This window comes from Ornithorhynchus anatinus, chromosome 3 (genome assembly GCF_004115215.2).
Source record: "Ornithorhynchus anatinus isolate Pmale09 chromosome 3, mOrnAna1.pri.v4, whole genome shotgun sequence".
In the NCBI taxonomy this organism is placed as follows: domain Eukaryota; kingdom Metazoa; phylum Chordata; class Mammalia; order Monotremata; family Ornithorhynchidae; genus Ornithorhynchus; species Ornithorhynchus anatinus.
In genome coordinates, this window is record NC_041730.1 from 63,232,209 (window position 1) to 63,248,712 (window position 16,504).

Sequence of the window (16,504 nt, forward strand, 5' to 3'; positions counted from 1 at the left end):
TGCACGGGAATCTTGTATCTGTGGAGGAATTGTATCCCCTGCAGACAAATGTTTCTATTCTTAACATCTCCATTTCCTCAGTCAACGGTATTTATTGAGCACTTACTGTGTGCAGAGCACCGTACTAAATGCTTAGGACACTACAGAATGACAGATTTGGATGACACATTCCCTGCCCACGACAAGCTTACAGGCTAGAGTCTGCACTTTCTCCATTTACAACAAGGAGATAAATTCTCTTACATTTCTTCCAAATGCACTCTAAGCACAGTGCTCAGTCAATACTGTTCATGAGTGGGAGCAGTAATCAATGACTGGTATTTCCTGAGACTTACTCTGTGCAGAACACTGTACTAAACACTTAGAGAACAATGCAGTTGATACATAGGATCCCTGCTTTCAAGGAGCACAGTCTGACGGTAAAAAAGGCTGCCAGTGTTGGGTGGGATGATGATACTTGTAGAGCTCAAGATCCATCAGTGGTATTTGAGTGCTTAGTATGTGCAGAGCACTGTACTAAGCGCCTGGGAGAATGCAATATAGCAGGAATTGGTAGACATCATCACTGCCCAAGATTTTAGCTATCTCAACCTTCCCAGACTCTGCATTTCTGGGCACCTCTAATAATCATCATCATCATCATCATGGTATTTGTTAAGCGCTTACTATGTGCAGAGCACTGTTCTAAGCGCTGGGGTAGATACAGGGTAACCAGATTGTCCCACGTGAGGCTCACAGTTAATCCCCATTTTACAGATGAGGTAACTGAGGCACAGAGAAGTGAAGTGACTTGCCCACAGTCACACGGCTGACGAGTGGCAGAGCCGGGAGTCGAACTCATGACCTCTGACTCCGAAGCCCAGGCTCTTTCCACTGAGCCACGCTGCTAGCAGGTCTTGGTTGTCAAGCATTTGGTACTTGAAACCCTTTCTTTGAATGTGAGTTGAAAGTTGGAGACACCCTCTGGCACCGGGCAACTGCACAGATCTCTCCGCGTTCCCCCATACAGTTATGGCCAACCCTCACAGATATTATAGGAGACACAAACCAAGCGAATACAAAAACTGAATCAAAACCACCGAGTGTTTCCATTTACTGCTCCACCAAATCTATGACCAAAAAAATGGCATTGGAGTTCTCCACATAGCCTTCTGATGGAAGTAAGATCCCAGAGCGGGATAGTGGTGAGGGAAGAGGAGGAGAATTTGGAAGCCACCTGTTAAAACGGAGGATATCTCCCTTACTCTTGGAGGCTTAGAGAGGAAAGACCAGGATTTAAGGGGGGACTGCGGCATAACAGAGGATCAGGCGTAAGAGGAGAAGACAGAGGGAAGGAGGACAGAGTCCATTAGCCCCCTCTGCTAAAAATTCAACAGACCAACCCTTCATAACCTCAGCCTGTTTTAAAATCCAGACACAATTTCCAATCACCGGCTACCCTATCAGTCTTGCCTTCCAAATCCCTAATTGAATAGGGAGAGACTGCATGTGTCCTACATTGCTCTCAAGGCCACGATCATTTTCTACTTTGCAATTTGCCCATTTGCTTGACAAGTGGCTTACTTTATGCCACAGAGTAGTTACATGTTGGCGTTAACTTTGAGATTTGGAAGTCTGCAGGCTGATGGAAATAGCTGGGAGGCAGAGTTGTAACCCCTCTCCGGTTGACCAGTTTCACAGTAGTAATAATAATAATAATGTTGGTATTTGTTAAGCGCTTACGATGTGCCAAGCACCGTTCTAAGCGCTGGGGTAGATACAGGGTCATCAGGTTGTCCCTCGTGAAGCTCACAGTCTTAATCTCCATTTTACAGATGAGGGAACGGAGGCACAGAGAAGTGAAGTGACTTGCCCACAGTCACACAGCTGACAGGTGGCAGAGCCAGGATTCGAACCCATGACCTCTGACTCCCAAGCCCGGGCTCTTTCTACTGAGCCACGCAATGATGCCCTTGCTGCCAGAATACGAATGGCCTAAGAAATATCAAGACCACTATAGCCTTCATTTTTAATCGGAAGTCCTTAGTAGCCGGCTGCCTGATTTCTTGTTTGCAATGAGAAGTAGTGAGCCCTAATGGAAAGAGCATAAGTTTGGGCATGTCCCTCCACATCCTCATCAGTAAAATGGGGATTAAAAATTTGTTCTCCCACCTTTTTAGATTATGAGCCCCATATGGGACAGGGAATGCGTCCGACCTGATTACCTTGTATCTACCCCAGTGCTTAGAATAGTACATAGTGAGTGCTTAACAAATACCACAGATATTATTATTGACCCAACATAATTCTTTTAGGTCCAGAGTCTAATGCTGCCATCTGATTCAAAGCCAGTTCATATCAGACACCAGCTTGAATCAAATCTGCATTAAGTCTTCTTCTCATCTTCAGAAATAAATGAACTCTTCACATTTAGGTCTCAACTTACCAAATCATTAAAAGAGGAATGAATATTTAAACCATAGCTACTTAAAACAAAACAAATTAAAAGACCTCAGGGCAATGTTTTTCGTTTCAAAGCACCCACGATCAACTATCCTTAATATGTTTGGAAGAGGGAAAGTACAGAGTGTTTACAAATTACTGAAATCCTGGATTGGATAAATCACATTTGTCTTCACATGCCATATTGAAAAATGGCTGATATGTGATGGTTACTTGAAAACAAGTCTCCAATCTCCTTGAAATAAGAATCACACTGCAATTTTGTGGACACGGAGTACAATTTCCCAACCCCCAGTTTCCAGGGTGGAGAAATCAAGGCAGGGAAAGAATAACCTGGTAAATTGGTGGAGAAACAGAATTAAATGTAAGGGCTCTTAATTGCAGGCTCTCATCTCTCCCTTCACCCCTCCACTCTGCATCTTCTCAAGGTAAGGCATTCAGACTCAGATTTGGGCATGTTAGAAGGTGAGATTAAGCACTTTGGTACCTAGGTTTTGAAAAGACAAAGAGAAAAATCAGGAGCACAGGTGTGGATGTTTATGTTCCTGACTTTGCCAGGTAAAATGCTGCGGCATTACTAGATACTGGACCTAATGAATGCATAAATGAATACTAATTGAATGAAGTGCAGAGTCTTGAGTTGTACCTGCTAAACTGGCTCTCCTTGTACATCGCTAAACACAGTCCTTTTTTAAAAAATGGTATTTGTATGTCCAGGGAAAACGTGGAAGAGGCAGACCAGTAGTTAGATGGATAGAGACCATAACAGTGATAATGGGAGAACCGCTAGAAAGCTTGAGGATTATGGCAGAGGACAGGACGTTCTGGAGAAAGCACATCCATGGAGTCGCTATGAATCAGAAACGACTCAACAGCACTTAATAATAATAATAATCTGTTAAGAGCTTACTAGGGCCAAGCACTGAACTAAGCACTACAGAGGTAGAAGATAACCAGTGTGTGGACAGTCCCTGTCCCACCTGGGGCTCCCAATCTTAATCCCCATTTTTCAGATGAGGGAACTGAGGCACCGAGAAGTTAAATGACTTGCCTAAGGTCGCACAAAGGGCAAGGGGAAGAGCCAGGATTAGAACCCAGGCCCTCTGACTCCCAGACCTGAGCTGACTCCCAGACCTGAGCTCTTTCAACCAGGCCACCCTTCTTCTCACAAACACGTAGTTCACAACGTATAACAATAGACTGCTAGAGACAAAGAACGTGTAGCAATCGGGGACACCAACAGGCAGGCTCAACAGGGACCGACCTGGGAAGTGGAAAACGCCACAAAAGAGAATCTGCATGCGTGCCCCAGTCTTTTCGACAACACCCACACGCTTGGCCAGCTCAGCGTCTGTAGTAGTCATCCTCAAATAATGACTTGCAAGAAGACAGTTGGCAAAGGTTAGGGTGCTGGGGGAGGAATAAGAAAAATAATCATTCTGAGGACTACCTGTAAAAACAGCCCCTCTACGATGGTGGGAGCTTTCTCCAAGGAAAAGTCCTACCCTTTAAACACTAGTCAAGCGAGAACTTCCAATTAGCAGACAAAAAGCATCACATTCCTGCCCAGACCAGCAACTCTCAATTATGCTGCTGAGCCAGTTACTACTTTTCCTGAGGTCCTGCAGCCTGGGTGTTGGGTGTTTGAAGAGATGTGTTTTTCAGGAGTGAATCATTCAATGGAAAGTTTTTTGTACGTTTCCAGAAATATCACAATAAATGACGCTGCTTTGAAGTAACTTTTCCATTCCTTCCTCAAGTTTGTCCTTGAAATACAATGAAATTGGGTCGGACATCATGATTGTTACTCCCTGGAGAGTTTTACATGCTCGATCCTACACTGGATTTTTAAAATTTCACTAGTTTGAGTGAAGAAACGATACAAAATCAGAAAAAATAAAACTTAAACGTACCAGATTACTGAAAGGAGTAATCTAAGCAGTGTTTTAAATACTTTTAAATGTTGTCCAGAATAACTTTTGAGATTTGAAGTAACCAAGGCATAGTTGCTACTGAGTGGGTTTCTTCGAGTGGGTTTCTTTGAGAGTGAATCTGAATTCTACTTTTTAAGTACCAAAGACTTCCTGTTGCCCAAAGTCTTTTTCTTTTTCTCTCTGCCTGTGCCACCTTGAAGTTAGATCCCTTTATTCAGACTACCCATTATTGCTGCTACTGTAATGACAGTAGGCACACTGGAAAATCCATTTATGAATGTGGGCAGGGAATGTGTCTACCAACTCTATTGCGATGTACTCTCCCAAGTGCTTAGTATGGTGCTTTGCATAAAGTAAGCACTCACTAAATGCCATTGATTGATTAATTGGGCACCTGTGAGGTTCTGAAAGTGGTTAATTCCCTAGCCAAATCTGTTGAGATTGCCATCGCTAAATCGATACACCTTCTCCCTTTCCCTCATCCTCGTTAAAAGGGTGTGGCCTCAATGGCAGGATGAATAACTGCAAGTACTTCGGGGACACTTCTCGAACCCCATGGTCCTGGAAAGTTCTAGTTGATTGCCAACATCCACGTGGACGACAAGATTTCGGCTCCAGGCATACACCCAGAATCAGATGCACGCACCCAGGCCTCCGGTTGGCTTTAGCCACTGCAGTATGCCCACAGAAAAATAGTAATAATAATAATAATTGGGGTATTTGTTAAGAAGTTACTGTGTCAGGCACTGTACTAAACAATGGGGTAGATAGAAGCCACTCGGATTGGACATAGTCCCTGTCCCACAACCACAATCTCCATTTTACAGATGAGGTAACTGAGGCCAGTGAAGTGACTTGCCCAAGGTCACACAGTGGACAGGTGGCACAGAAAATGCTGGCTCTCTCCCTAGGCCAAAGGACTGGTGCCAATCCAAAAGGATACCCAAACTGGGGGGGGGGGGGGGGGGGTAAAGCAAGCTGTAGTTAACTTGCAAGAGGTATGAGTCGCAAACCTTCAGGCGTGTTCTAACAGATGTCTGGGCATTGGCTCGGACCAGTTACTGGTCTGATTTTTAACAATCACCTGTGGTATTAATAATAGCCAATATTGGCAGGTCAAGTTTTTTGGATGTAAGGATCATTCAAGGTGTATGTTCTTAAAGCAATATAGTAGATACTATCCTCTTCCCCTCCAGATGACAACCATTTTCTTTGGTGATATTTCAAAAGCAAACTGGGGGACAGTTTAAGGACTAAATAAAGACCCAAGTTGCTGAACCATTTCCCTCTGCTCCTCCCCCTCTCCCTTGCCATCCCCTCAGCACTGTACTCATCTGCTCAACTGTATATATTTTCATTACCCTATTTATTTTGTTAATGAAATGTACATCGCCTTGATTCTATTTAGTTGCCATTGTTTTTACGAGATGTTCTTCCCCTTGACTCTCTTTATTGCCATTGTTCTCGTCTGTCCGTCTCCCCCGATTAGACTGTAAGCCCAGCAAACGGCAGGGACTGTCTCTATCTGTTGCCGACTTGTTCATTCCAAGCGCTTAGTACAGTGCTCTGCACACAGTAAGCGCTCAATAAATACTATTGAATGAATGAATGAACCAATATCTTGGGATCTATTTCCAAAAAGCCCCAAAACTCTTTCCTAAAAAGCTTCCCGGCTCCAACTGCAACGCTACACTCGGTTCTCAGAGGCCCAAGCCACAGGAACCCAAAAGTTCTTTAGCATCTATAATACTATTATTCAAACTTCCAAGGCAAGGTGGCAACCCCTTCACTGAATCTCATAGCCACAATCGGCCAAATTCCTGTCCATCTCAACTCAGTCCATATCTCTTAGGCCTGCTTCCTTTTACCATAATCTCCCCTCACTTGCCCAATTCAGAAATGAGGGGGATGGATATGAAAGACGGAGAAACATCAGCAGTCTAAATAAGCCCTTGTTAACATGTGCTTTAATCTTTATCGAAAGTAGACTGGTCGGGCTTCCAACTGGTTTCAAAATACAGCACTCAAAAGTGACGGGAAATCATTGATAATTTATTCACACACCGTATCTAAGGTGCCAAGAAGAAACTACAAGCCTGCTAGGCAGGAAACCTAACTCCCTTCTCATTTTGCATAAACGCATCACACCTACTTTGGTGCTGAATGTTAAATTCATTAAAGTCGAGAAAATGTTCCAAACGAAACTAAAGCCTAATGGAACGCCTGAGCAACTGCAGGAAGGAACTCTTGGGCCTAGGTGAATTCTCACCAACAATGAGACGTGTTTACTGTAATCAGGTCCTTTCAATTGGTCAGTACTTCGATTTTTCCCCAAGAGTTGAATGTCTTTTGCTCTGCTTCTGGAGCACTATAGATTCCCAGATAAGAGTTCGGTCCTGGAAAGGCAAACAAACCCCATTTTAATGGCACAGAATTTCTCCCCGGGAGAAATTACTACTGCAGTGCCAGCACACTTAGACATTTCAGCTTGTATCTCTTAAGGTAGATGCACTTGGCATGCACCTTGATGGACTTTCTGAACAAGAAGTCCCATGAATTTTGTTACATTTCCTTGGCAAAAAGCCAAGGGAAACTGGGCAACTACGGAACTGGGATCTAGTAGGCAGCTGCAGAGATATAAAAATCAAAGATTCCTATGCTTCGGTCACAGCCTTGCCACTCTCAATTCTCTTTGGAAGGTCACTTGGCTTCTCAAATCCTGTTTTTTGTCTGTTAAATGAAGGGAAGTGTCAACCTCAGAGGTGTGGGGGAAAAAAAAAAATCTATGGCTTAGGAAGTGTTAAGATCGACACAAAGGGGCTGCAGAAAATACACGTTACATTCCATAAATTTAGGAAAACTTAACAAATCCAATGGCCTCTACTCCGTTCTAATCACCCCTAACCTCTCAGCTGCCTTTGAGACTGTGGACAATCCCCTTCTCCTGGAGCCAAACTTAGACAGACACTGTCCTCTCCTGGTTCTCCCCTTCTCTCTGGATCGCGTTCTCAATCTCTTTCACAGGCTCCTCCTCTGCCTTCCCCCTTCTGTGGGAGTCCCTCAAGGTTCAGTTCTTCCTCTTCTACACTCCATCTACACCCACTCCCTTGGAGAATTCATTAGCTCCCATGGATTCAACTACCATCTCTATCTCCTCCATCTCCAGCCCTGACCTTTCTCCCTGTCTGCAATCTGGCATTTCTTCCTGCTTTCAGGACATCTTCTACTTGGATGACCTTCCGACAGCTCAAACTAAACATGTCTAAAACAGGACTCATATTTCCACCCTCTGTCCTCCACCACCATAGACCAGCACCATCTTCCTCAACTCGTCTCTCTCATTCAACCCACAATTTTCCATCTGTCACCAAATCCTGTTGGTTCTGCCTTCACAACATGGCTAAAATCGGCCCTTTCCTCTCCATCTAAACTGCTATGTTGACCCAAACACTTATCTTATCCTGCCTTGATTATTGCATCAGGCTCCTCACTGACTTTCCTGCCTCCTGTCTCTCCCTACTCCAGTCCATATTTCCCTCCGCTGCTCAGATCATTTTTCTAAAAAATGTTCAGTCCGTATTTCCTCACTCCTCAAGAACTTCCAGTGGTCGTCCATCCACCTTGGCATCAAAGAGAAACTCCTTTCCACTGGCTTTAAAGTACTCCATCACCTCACTCCCGCCCATCTTACCTTGCTGATTTCCTACTACAACCCAGCACACTTAACTTCACTCCTCTAACATACAACCTGTGAGCCCCATGCAGGACAGGGACTTTGTCCAACATGGTAAACTGTGTTGGACACATAGTAACTTGAATACAATAAAAGTGCTAACCTACTCACTGTACCCCCTTCTTGTCTACTTGCTGCCGACCTTGCCCACATCCTGCTTCTCGTCTGGAACTCCCTCCCCCTTCCTATTCCAGAGACTATCACTCTCCCCTCCCTTAAAGTCTTATTAAAATGACATCTCCTCCAAGAAGCCTTCCCCTAAGTCCTCATTTCCCCTACTCCTTTCTCCATTCTGCATTGCTTTTGCACCCTTTCTTCACCCCACCATCAGCCATTCAGAACTTCTGTATATAGTCATAATCGATTTTAACGTTTGCCTCTGCCTCTAGATTGTGAACTCTTTGTGGGCGGGGAATGTGACTCCCAACTCTGTTATATTGTACTCTCCCAAACGTTTAGTATAGAGCTCTTTACCCAATAAGCGCTCAATACGAATGATAGAAAAATCCAAAACGGGGCCTAACCTATCGGGATAGGGTTTGGCAAGCCCTTCACAAGGTTCAGCTCTCCCTCCTTTCACATGGGCTCCTCCTGCCTAGATCTGATTGCTTTTTGGATAGAAAAAATCTAAAGCAGGAATTTTGAATCCTGGATTTTTAGCTAGTTTAACCACACAGTAGTGCTTGCCCCTTAGTGACAAGCCAAACTGGACACTGAGCTTTTGTTCTGGGTTGCAAATCCATGCAGCTCTGGCACAGCGGGTTCCAGTTGCCCTTTATGTTTGGAGAAAGGGAGGTGTTTCTTTTCCCCCCCATTTTGACTTCCTGCTTCCTGATGAGTACAGCTCCCATCTGCACGCCCTCAGCTGTCGGGGATTTGCAGCTCTGCTAGGGTTTCCCCTTCACACAGCGCTCTGGGTAGCTTCCTCCTGCCACAGCTCGGGAGGAATTTCCCCTCCCCTGCTGCCCTGGGGCCAGAAGGAGGTGGAGAGCACAAAGCGCCTATCCTTACAAAAAAGAAAATGTTGCTTTCATGACCTCTGAAGATTTGAAGCTAACGCCCCACCTTTTCTATAAACTAGGACTCCACTTTTTTTTAATGGTATTCGTTAAGCGCTTGCTATGTGCCAGGCACTCTTCATAAGTGCTGGAGTTGTTCCATGTTCCACATGGGGCTCACAGTCTTCTCCCCCATTCTACAGATGAGGTAACTGAGGAACAGAGAACGCAAGTGACTTGTTCAAGGTCATACAGTAGATAAGTGGCAGAGCTGGGATTAGAAGGCAGGTCTGTCTGACTCCCACACTCATGCTCTATCACTAGATCATCCCGCTTCTCACATTATTTAGCAGTGCCTCTTCTCGGAAGACAACCCAAATTTCAAGTAAAGCCTATATTACTGTTTCTACAAAAGTATTCAGGAAATTTTAAAATGGAAATATTCTGCCTACAACACTGTGATTGACTTGCTGGTTTGTATCTGTTGTGTCTACTATACACTGAAAGGCAAGTTCCTATTTTTTTGATTCTACTAAAGGTCAGCCCTGCAATTAAGTGATATTCAAAGCAAAGATTAACCTCCCTCCCCCACCGCCCCAGACCCCAACCGAAATCCCCCAAAACCAATTCAACTCAATATCCCCTGGGTCAAGTAACTGAAAATGAAAACAGGTTTTTCCTGAAGTGTTCAAATCAATCAATATTAATGTAGCATCCACAGGAAGCAAAACACTAGACTAGTAATATTTTAGTCCCAAGCATCAAACTTAATATGCTTAATGGGAATAAGTACAATATCAATGAGTCATATGCATCTAATGCAATAAATACACATTGCCATTAGTTTTTCAAAGTTGCTTCTAGGTCGTTTCCTAGTGGGGGATCAAGTTGAATTCAACTCAGTGGTTTCTGGATCTGGTTTATTTGCCCAAATAAACCACGCTGCTTACGTTTCACAGCATTGTACTGAGTCAGACTCCGCAGGGATCCAAGCATGTTTCTTAGGACTCTTCTTGGTACTGGTACATTTAACACAGCTGCCAGTGAGTGCCTTTTTTTTTCTTTAAAGTGTATATCAACCAGTTCCAGTGCCAGAAAATTAGAACCCATCTTACTTTATTAGCCAGTCTTCTGCCTTTGATAAAATCAGAATTGAAAAAGACATAATTTGAAGTTTGCTAATAACAGTTTAAGTATGGGCATTGGTGGCCATGAACAAGATAATGAAATAAAGATGTACTATATTCTGTCAAAGTAAAATTAAGTCTATAGTTGTTTTTTTTTTCCCCTCTCTATGATCGAATCACATTATAATGGTAGAGAACTAAGTGGCCTCCTTTTCTCCATGACCTACCAATAATTCCTATTAAGCATTGCCCTGGGTAATGTTCAGATATTACTCATCTATGACAAGTAAATATTTCAGACCTTGACAGAATTCACCAACGCATGCTCTGTAATAATAATAATAATAATAATAATGGTATTTATTAAGCGCTAGTTGGCACTTAGTAAGTGCTTAACAAATACCATAATTGCTATTATTATTATGTCAGGCACTGTACTAAGCGCTGGGGTGGATACAAACAAATCAGGTTGGACACAGTCCCTATCCCAACCTGGGCTCACAGTCTTCATCCCCATTTTACAGATGAAGTAACTGAGGCACAGAGAAGTTATGTGACTTGCCCAAGGTCCCAGAGCAGACATGTGGCAGAGTAAGGATTAGAACCCATGACCTTCTGACTCCCAGGCCCGTGCTCTATCCACTGTACCATGCTGCTCCTTACACCGCATCCCTGAATTGGGCTAAAGCTAGATAACATAACGACTACTCCACACAATTTACAAATAGCCAAGCTAAAGAGGTTGAGCCATGGAGTACCCACTGCCTCATTCGGTAACTTTTTTTTCTGGATTGTTTTCTCCACTCCCAACACTTCTAGCTATTTCTGTAGAAACTAGATACTCGGAAATAGGAGTAGAGCTCATGGCCTAGTGGATAGAGCACAGGCCTGCGAGTCGGAAGGACCTGGTTTCTGATCCCAGCTCCTCCTCTTGTCTGCTGTGTGACCTTGGCCAAGTCACTTGTCTGTGGATCCCGTAAAATGGGGATTAAGATGGTGAGCCCCATGTGGGACAGGGACTTTGTCCAACCTGATTAGCTTGTGACTTCCGCAGTGCTTAGTACAGTAACTTGCACATAGTAAATGCTTAGCAAATACTATTAAAATATATATATGTGTGTGTGTATGTATACCTACATACACATATATATAGTTTTGTTGTTCTGTGTTGGCACCAGTTCATCGTAATGATATTCATGTACTCTCCCAAGCACTTAGTATAATGCTCTGCACACAGTAAGTGCTCAATAAATAGGACTTTACTGTGTACTAATATCTAATAATAGTAATGTTGGTATTTGTTAAGCGCTTACTATGTGCAGAGCACTGTTCTAAGCGCTGGGGTGGATACACGGTCATCAGGCTGTCCCAAGAGGCTCACAATCTTAATCCCCATTTTACAGATGAGGTCACTGAGGCACAGAGAAGTGAAGTGACTTGCCCACAGTCACACAGCTGACAAGTGGCAGAGCCGGGATACGAACCCATGACCTCTGACTCCCAAGCCCGGGCTCTTTCCACTGAGCCACGTGCTTATCTGAGTAGATAAGCCACGCTGCTTATCTACTCAGAAAAACATCAAGATCTAATTATTTAGTTGTGGATACTCGGAACATTATAAACTTACAAAGTTATTTCCTTCTGGGTAATAAATTCCAACCTTTGGTATTAAAATGTAAGCAAACAAAATTGCTTGTATTTGTGCTCACTTTTTACCCAGTAGCAGAGTATCAGTTTCCCCCACTTGCAACAGCTCAGGGAAGCAAATGACTGGGATTAGAATTTAGGGTTAGTGCCTTCAGTTTGCTGTTTAACTTTTTAAACCCATCAAATAAGATGCCAAGTGTGTTATACATTGTGAGAAACTGTGGCACAGGACTCATCGGAATTTAATCTATAACTCAATGACCGTGGGCTTGACATTACAATGTTGCAGGTACAGAAATACAGTGATGTTTTAGTTAAATTGTAGTGAAGACGCTGAACAAATTAATAACTTTCCTTTACCGAGCACTTCCTTTAACTACTATGATGTAACAGAAAACACATTTTATCAACTTCTAGTAAGAGGGAAAAAAAACCCCCACTGGTTTTCAAACCACTAAGGCTGTCACAGATGACATCAATTATCTCTGCAAGTTCGATTCTACAGAAAGTGTTCTAAATGACTTGGTACATCCAAAAATATGTAGGGTTGGTACAATCTGGGTTACTACAATCTATTCATCAGAACTTGGTTTGAAGCTGGAAGGAAGAGGTTTGTGGTTCCTAAGCAAAACAAGATTGTTAATCTGCTTCGTCAGTGCTAAGTGGGGATGACATCCTTGAGATATTTATTCCAGATGCCAAGTTCTGCTTAAAGCAGCCGTAGGTTTATCCACTTTTGTCCAATTGACCATGAAACAGAGGCCCTCTTCTGAACCTTATTTTCCGTGATTAATGGCAGAAGCTTATAATTAAAACCAGTGAATTCCTTGCTGACTTTCCTGCCTCCTGTCTTCTCTCTTCCTCTCTCCAGTCCATACATCACTCCGTTGCCCAAATCATTTTTCTGCAAATATTCAGTCCTTAGCTCCCCACTCCTCAAAAACCTTCAATGGCCGCTCACCCACCTCCGCATCCAACAGCTTTAAGGCACTCAGATCAGTGCTCTCGCTCCTACCTAGGCTCATTGATCTCCTACCAACTTGCACAATTTGCTCCTCTAACACCAACATACTCTGAGTCTTGATCTCATCTTTCTCACCACTGAGCCCTTGAGCACACCTTCCCTCGGGCCTGTAACTCCCTCCCCGTTTACATCCAACATTCCACCACCCTTCCCACCTTCCAAGCCCTCCTAAAGATCACATCTCCACCAAGAGCCCTTTCCTAAGCCCTCATTTTCCCTATCCACCCTACCCTCATCACCTTTGCATTCACCTGCGTACCTCCAACCCCACAGCAACTCTATTTCCCCTATCTGTACTCCATCTTAATGTCTGTTTCTCCCTCTATAAACTGTACGCTCCTTGTGAGTAGGGATCAAACCTACCAGCTTTACTATATTTTTTCCCCGAGCACTTAGTACTGTGCTCTGCACACAGTAAGTGCTCGATAAATACCGATGATTGATTCTGAGGTTGCTAGCTAGTTATTGCCCACGGAAGCATCTTTTGAGTATATGAGTCGATGTTTGATCTATTTTTAGGATCTTTAGGTTGATTCGAGATACGTGTCCTCAACCTCATTGAGTCAAAGGTGAATGCAGTAAGAAATGGCCTCGAGTTCCTATTTAATGCTCTCCTCACAAACTGTACTGGTGATATTCTCAAGTGAGTCCTCTTTAAGTTCTCTTTCCCTTAGCTCAAAGGCCTACATTTCCAGCGCAACATGTGGGAAGCATCTATTTTTATTACTCAATTTAAAATAATCATTAATTCCATCTTTAGGTACGCCGCTTGTTTTTCCTACATACCATCTGAGACTAAAGGTCTGTGAAGCATAAAGCTATTGAAACAGATGCCGAATCAGGTCATTCACGAAGGTTTATCTGATCATTTCATGTTCTACATTACTACCCGTGTTTTTCCTACTGGGTCACCTAACCATCCAATGTTGAAGACAGCAAAGACTTTATCCTTCCCCTAAATCATAGCTCCAATCATTCCTTAGAGATCCAGAGATCATTTTTCTTTGTTTTTTTCCTCTATCTTCGAGGGCAGCACCCTATCCAACTCAAAAGTCATAGGAATCCCCTGATAACAAAAAGAATTAGAAACTACTTCGATAGTAACATGGTAAACATCTCAAATGGCTCTTTTTAATGCTAGGAAAGATGATCACCCTTTAGGGGTGAAAGTACTGTTAACACAGGTAAAGAGCAAACATGATAAAAAGTTAAAGCACATATATAAAGTGACCAGGAATTACAGTACATTTAAGCAATGTTTTCTTAAGCAGAACTATTTTTGTACTTTAAATAGGCTAAAATATTTGGTGTGGGTGGAGTAAAGGAAATCAATTTCACAATATTTTAACTTGAAAACCAGCTATAAAAAAACCTCAGCTTAGTGTTGGGGGAAAAAATGAAACCACCACCAACTTTTGACTAGCGGAAGATTAAAGCTTACAAAGAACACATCTGTGTCACAGTGCACAGAGGATGCAGTCATTTAGAACCATGTAGAAAAACCATAGGTGACTATGCATCCATCATACTGCATTAAAAAATTAATGCCACTCTAGAAAATTTCACACCATCTGGTCAGTACTCTAGCTGGTAAGCACCTTTAGGCAGATGAGGTTTTAGGAGTTGAGAGCTACATTCACGAAAATGAATTTCACCCAACTCCGTCGCCACTGATAGCTGGTGCGCTAAAAAAAAAATATTCCAATACAACAACAATGAGAATTGACTATTAATACCACATTCTGGCCTCACTTGGGTGGGATATTTCCTAAACTGTAGCTGGGGGTTGGGGTAGGGGATTGAACATTTGAGATTTTCCTCTGGGGAAGAGAACCCATATAATCAAGTCATCATTTCTTTTAATGAAAGATCTGGCTTGGGTTAATAAAAGAAATTAAAAAAGCACTCCGATAGGAAACAGATCATTGACAACACACGCATGCAACAAGTGTCTAAGCCCGATTGTATATACATCCACGAATTCCCCCCACCCAATCAGAACTCTGGATCACTCAGTGTAAGTCACCTCTTCCCCTCAGATACTTACCTTTCCAGTGATTAGTGCTGTTCTCATTATCACCTAATTCATTCCCATCTGAAACCCGAGGGGATCACCTGGACCAACCCACTGTCACCTTTTCCCAATCTAAATGATTTGGGGACAACCGAGCCTGACAAACGTTGGATGCGCTGGATGTCAAATGGCAGTGAGATGGAGGGAAGTATGGCACTGCCCCCTGATGAAGGTATGGTCAGGTGGCCGGTAACCGCAGGGAGGGGCGAAGGAGAGCATCCCTCAGGCTGACCTTGCTTTTCTCAAAGTGCGGATTTCTGCAGAAAAGGCTAGAATTTTGCTAAAATCCACTGTCTGCTAAAGCTGCCTGGAAGGTTAATGGGCAAAGAAGAAAATGGGTTCTGTTCATGGGTAGTCTTCCTACTCTTGTTTTACATAAGGGGTCGGGAACTCTGGAATTACTCAGCAGCTTATTTTCAGTAGAGTTGGGTGTTGTGGAAGATGAGATAATCCACTAGGAGGTTTTGTGTTTTTTTTTAAAAAAAAAGACTAATCGGAGTCAAGACAATTTGATGCATGTGAAGCTTGTATTTTCCACGAAGCCCGTAAAGTGCACTTGGCCTGATAATTACTCTTATGAACAGTTTAGCCTATAAGAATGTAGTTTTAGCCAGCTGCTTCTTCCCACACTTCTGAGAGCATCTGAGATTAGTGCATATTCCAGTTGATTTTTTTTAAAGAGAAAATTCTACAGGCATTTTACTTCCTCCCATTAACTGCTGCTCCACACGGTTGGACATATAGACATATCTACATCCATGTGGCCCTTATCCTTGTAGATTATCAAGGCCCCGAATTTCCCAGGTATTTAATTATGATCCATAAATAAGTCTAGCCCGAAGCAACGTCTGGTGACGAAATCTCTCCACGTTTTGGCTTTGCTTACAATCTATCAGGCATGCTTTTATTTCCAGGCTATTACCAGTATTCATCCTTTCTTGAATGCTTTTAGTATGTAAATGTACTTTAAGTACATTTGGTGATAAAAACAGTTTGGGAACAAAGACGTGTGGTTTTACAGTGTTTTTTATCAGTTGAATAAATTAAAAAGCAATAGATAGACCAGAAAGGTCGAAACAAGAAATGAGAGTGAGGGAAAGGGGCAAGCATTTGAAAACTGGCTATGGAGTGACTAGCTTAACGTTCTCATTTTACTGTTCAACTATGATATTGGTATTTGCCAATATAAAATATTTGAGGCCCGTTCACACTGCAAACCCCTAATATGTGGGTAAGCTTGTTGTGGGCATGAACCTACCAACTACGTTGTATTCTTTCAAGCGCTTAGTACAGTGTTCTGCACATAGCGTGGCTTAGTGGAAAGAGCACGGGCTTGGGAGTCAGAGGTCGTGGGTTCTAATCCTGGCTCCGCCACTGTCAGTTGTGTGACTTTGGGCAAGTCACTTAGCTTCTCTGCCTCAGTTACCTCACCCGTAAAATGGGGACTAAGACTATGAGCCCCAACTGGGACAACCTACTTACCTTGTATTTATCCCAGCGCTTAAAACAGTGCCTGGCATACAGT